Genomic DNA, 5,336 nt, shown 5'->3' with positions numbered 1-5,336 from the left:
AGACTACTGCATTATCTCGAAGTACACCGAAAAGTTGCGATTTCAGGAAACTTAATGCGAAAAGGGAAAAAAAATACATTGCAAGGTGGTTGAGATATAAAAGAATGGATATTACAGAGTGCCCATCTCCATATCCCAATCCTGGATGAGCTGTATAAATGCACACAAGTTTTTAGTGCAAAACCTGTGATTGGGACTTAAATTCATTTTCATTTCCTATACACGGTTCATTCAATAGGTGTATACTTTATTATATAAAGTCCGCATCAATAATTCCGAATTAGGCATTCTGAAACTTCTGATTGAATGTTATATAGAAAATGACCCCAAAATATTGAGATGAACCTGCATAAGTTTATATTGTTTCAATCAAAGTTTCCAAAAACGCAGCCATTGAATAAATTATGACCTTCTTGATATTGGCAATAACTTTATCACAAATGAAGTTTCATGAGACCGTCCAACAAGAGATCTACTGCACAAAAATTTTTGTGATACCATATCACAAGTCAATTTTATGATACAGATCTCATATTTAGGTGGTCATCCATAAAAATTTATTACTTATTATTGTAAATATAGAAAAGACCTACTACAAGTTAGATTGTCTCATCTTATCAAGTACTTGTATTCTTTGAATTAGAGATAAGTATTTCCCAAAATCTGAAATACTTATTTTAATCAATTTATGTTTGTTTCCTACAATTGATAATATAAACAATAAGGATAAATATTAAAAAAGGAAAAGGTTTGGAGTGGGATCCCGTTGGCGAGACCTTAAACAAATGTTCTTCGGTACATTCATTTCCGCACCACTGAACGGTTTACAAAACCATATTATTATGAAAAAAAATTTAAATTGCATTGTTTTTTTATGTTATCATTAATTTATAGTCTCAGTTAAATAATTTTAATTTTAGTATTTTTGCACTAGATTGCTAATATTACATTAGACACGTCATCAAAATTTGTTGTTACAAGATCATTTTCAGGAGTTATGCCATCATTCCAACAAAAATCGAAAAAAATGTAAATAAGTGGACGGAAATCGTAAATTGGTGAACGATATAAATTTTTAAAAAAAATACCTGAAAGAAAATTCTTTTTTTTCTTATTATTTTAGCAAATCATTATTGTGATTGTTCTAGTAACAACTCGTAATCATTTGATTTTGATATTCAGGTAATGTTTGCAATTACTTGAAAAAAGTGATTAATTTTTGTTTTTTACAAATTTGCAAAACATTGTAAAAGAAAACCCATAATATATGTCCTTTTGTTAATATAGTTTCCGCAGTTATTTTGACGTGACAACGAGGAGAATAGCACAAAAAGCATGAAAGTAAGGCAGCCTCAATATTTGCGCTGTAGTTAATATTACACAGCCTCAGGACCACTTTTTTCTTTCATGCTCTGTCGTTCTACTCATAATTCACCGCATTCATTCTACCTACGATGCAATAGAATGTCTCCCCAGATACAGTTTCCCTTATCTAATTTTAGCATGAAATGTAAAAAAATATTAACGTGTGATTCATGAAATTGACATGTAAGACCGTCTCATAACATCAGTTTAGAAACTCTTGAAAAATGGAATACCTCTGTGACAATTTCGTGCTTTTTGACACCAATAGCTTCAGTTTTGTATTTTTGGAATAGAGATTCCCAACTTTAGTAGACGTGCTTTTGGAACAGGACACATTGCACAATAGATGGACTAAGGCAGATCCAAAGTGGTCACAAAAGAACAAAAGCTTAGTGTAGGATCTCGAAGTCGAGACCCCAGCCACCGAAATCAAACGGAAGCAGACTATGCTCCACGCGTTAAAGATCTTCACTCCAAGTAAAAATGAATGCTCGTAACCAGAATTATGTTCAGTCGAGATAAAATCTAGTTCACTGGAAAATAAAATATATAACTAATTTTGTTAAACAGCAAGGCCTACAAAATTCAAAGTTTCGTTGAAATATATTTATACCATCACATTAGGCACTTTTGTGACTCCATGAGCAACACATTTACGAAAATATAAAATGGAGCTAAATTATCGTCCGTTTGCAAGCTTAAAAAATTGCGCCTTTGGGAAAAGACAAGACAAGCAGTGGAATAGCGGGATAAAAATTTATGCCATCAATCACCAAAAGGCAAATCTTGTACCTTTGCATTCAATGCAAGGCCTAGGAGGCCAAAATAGCGATAGCGATCTCATTTTAGTTTTAAACTTTTTGAAGTAAAAAAATACATAATCCATTCAATTAAACAAATACGACCCATAATAATCCGTAACCACTTGCAAATATCACAACAAAAAATAGAGAATTTGGTTCCGTTTTGTGTATTTATAATTTAGAAAAATGTACATAAAAAAGATTTAGGGAAAAAAATCTACATTTTCTCTTCGAACTCAAAAGCCACAAAATTGGTCGCCCCTGCAACGATATATATTTAGTCACCCCTTGTTTAAAATGCTACACCAGAAAAATAGAGAAATTAAATTTGACCACCCCAAACAAAATGGAAAATTTTGCTCCAACAAACATGAGAGAGGGCTGGGAATAGCTGGAAAACCTACTCCATCAAGAACCGCTTCACAATCTTCACGCTTGGTTCCAACACGTGTCTTTCCCAAATCTCCGCCGCCCTCCTGCCGCCCATCGCCGCCAGAAACGCGGCCGTGGAGTCCACCCTCTTCAACTCCCACCCGGCCGCGTCTCTCAACCGCAGGATTTTCCCCACCTGCCTCTTCGCCAGCTGACAAGTGTTCTCTTTGATTGCCCTCACGGCCTCCTCGTACGACGCCTGCTTCTCCATTTCTTCAATCATCGATTCCCCATTCTCGTACCTCTCGAAGTACTTCTGGAACTCTGGGACCCCGATGGCCTTTTTTAGCCCGCATTTACTAACTGGGTTCGACCCGGGATGAAGGAAATACTCTGTTAATTCCTCGAACATCCCTGAATCAAGCATGTCGTCTACACGTTTGATTAAATACTGATTTAATACTGGTGAAGAAACGTCAACCCAAATGAAACAGCACCTATAACGAAGTTCCTTACAGAAGACCGAGTCCACATCCGAGTTAAAATCGCTGAATACATCAACATCTGGGTTATATTTTTTCGCCAACAAGGCGTAGATGAACGAGTTGGAGCCCCCGACTATGAAGGGTATTCTTCGACGGGAAACAATCTGCGAAATGACGGCTGCCCCGCTGAGGCGGAAATCGGAGGGAGTGAACTCTGGGTGTGAATCGGATGATTCGAACTCGCCAAGTAAATGGTGGCGGACGTTCTTACGTTCCCATAATGGGATTTTGTTCGTGGTTATGTCAAGCCCACTGTATAGTTGGATTTTGTCGGAGTTTATAATTTCCGAATCGGGAAAAAATCTGGAGGCCAAATCGACGGAAAGCTTGGATTTACCGCAGCCAGTTGGGCCCATTATGACAATTATTTTCATGTGGCGACGGAGGGTGGCGGAAGTGGTGGCGGAATCGATATCCGTGGACTGCATCCGGACCCACCTGGAGGTCGATTTATCTGAAAAGGAGAGGGAGAGGAGGGTGTTGTGGTTTTTGCAAGGAAAGTGGGGTGTCGTTGGAAATACTGATAATCTTTTCATATGGAACACAAACAAACTCCTTGTAGAGCCAGCCAAGGAGAGAGACAGAGAGATATATATATATATATACGTATATATATATATATGTATGTATTATTTATATCTCTCTCTGTGTGCGTAGGTGGGTGATTATAGTACTGTTGAAGGCGGACGAAGGGTTGGTGCTGAGTTGGTTGTCTGTGATGCTACGCAGAGCGGGGTGTGTGATGGTATCTCTATCATGTATATATATCGTTGATGCTGCCATTTTTCATTGCATCCTGCATCTTCACTATGCTTCTTCGTTCAATCCTTCAATATATGGGCAAATATATATACCTCCACGCAGCTTCAGACATTCATTTATATCTGATTCTCTGATAGTGTGTGCTTTTCTGTCCATGAATTTTTGGAGAGATATATATAGACGAGTGGGGGCAGAGGTGGAAACTAAGATTACTTGAGTTTTTTTTTTTTTTTTTTACATAAACATTCGAAAATGTTTTTAATGTTTTATAAGTTAAAAAAGTTAAAGTATGTATTTGAATAAAAATTTTATAAAACTTTTTTTGAAAATCATTATTATCAACATTAGTAGATTCCCACTGGTTGCGGATCATTTACATGGATATTAGTTTTTAAAACTAAGCCATTTTCTCGTATGTCATCTCTTGAACCAAGATCTAAAATATCATCTTTACATATCTACTCTTTCCATTAACCGGCCAATTTAAGTTTGATCATGTCGTATTGGGGTCGTGTTTGATCTCCTCTTCACATGATCAAACCATGTTAGACATATTTCCATTATCATATTCTCTATCGGGGATACACCTAAATAACTCATAATTATTTCATTCACTGGTTTCATCATCTTCAGTGCCTCTGTTACTTTCTTAGCACTAGCTCTACGATGAAACACTAAATGTCTTTTTTCATGCATCTCATGTCTGCATCTCATGTCTATCCACGATTAACTTTTTTATACTTGTCTAATTGGAGATATGTTTTTTTTTAATGTTTTTAGAATTAAAAAACGTGGGTTAAATAAGAATTAAATTTTTTAAAAAAATTAATTATTCAAACAATTTCTTAATTATTTTTAACCTTAAAATTTTTTTTAAAAATAATTTTCCAAACACCTTTTCACCGATTTTATAAAAGATTGTTTAAACACATATTTGTTATTAATACAAATTTCTTAACATTTTATAAAATTTTTATAAACAACAATTTTATAAATACTTGTACAAATAGAGTCGCACTATTACAGCTTTTTAAAAAAACCGAAATAAATAGTGACAATATTTTTTTAACGTATTTATTTAATAATCTATCTGTTTGTATGATTCAAAGGAAACTATTAAAAAAGAAACTCAGCATGGTTTTTCCAAAATTGAATCCTCCTTGGCGATTACTTTTGTGATCAAATTCCAATTTTTAAATTGTTTGGGAAAGGAACATTTTAAATAAATTTTATGGTAATGTTTTTTTAATGACATAGGAATTCGTAGCCACTATTTTTCGGTGCATATTGAATAAACCTCGGAGTAAAGCAGTAGACCGCAAATCATAGTACTCACCCAAAAAAAGTGTTGATGGAAGAATAAAACTCATAACCATTGGTCAAACGTTCACATACTTTATCAACTAGAAAAAACTATATTTGTTGCCCTGCAACTTTTCACATTTAGTCATGTTACAATGAATGTGCATTTTTAATAATCTAACTTGTA

The 5,336-nt window shown here is 34.8% G+C and overlaps 1 pseudogene; it reads right to left on the bottom strand.

The window, feature by feature from the left end:
- Positions 1–2,297: 2,297 nt before the first annotated feature.
- LOC142556588 (adenylate isopentenyltransferase pseudogene) lies at positions 2,298–3,980 on the bottom strand (annotated as a pseudogene).
- Between the last annotated feature and the right edge of the window lie 1,356 nt (positions 3,981–5,336).

This window comes from Primulina tabacum, chromosome 9 (genome assembly GCF_025594145.1).
Source record: "Primulina tabacum isolate GXHZ01 chromosome 9, ASM2559414v2, whole genome shotgun sequence".
NCBI lineage: Eukaryota > Viridiplantae > Streptophyta > Magnoliopsida > Lamiales > Gesneriaceae > Primulina > Primulina tabacum.
Note: the sequence above shows the minus strand (reverse complement) of the source record. Positions and strands in the feature narration are given on the sequence as shown.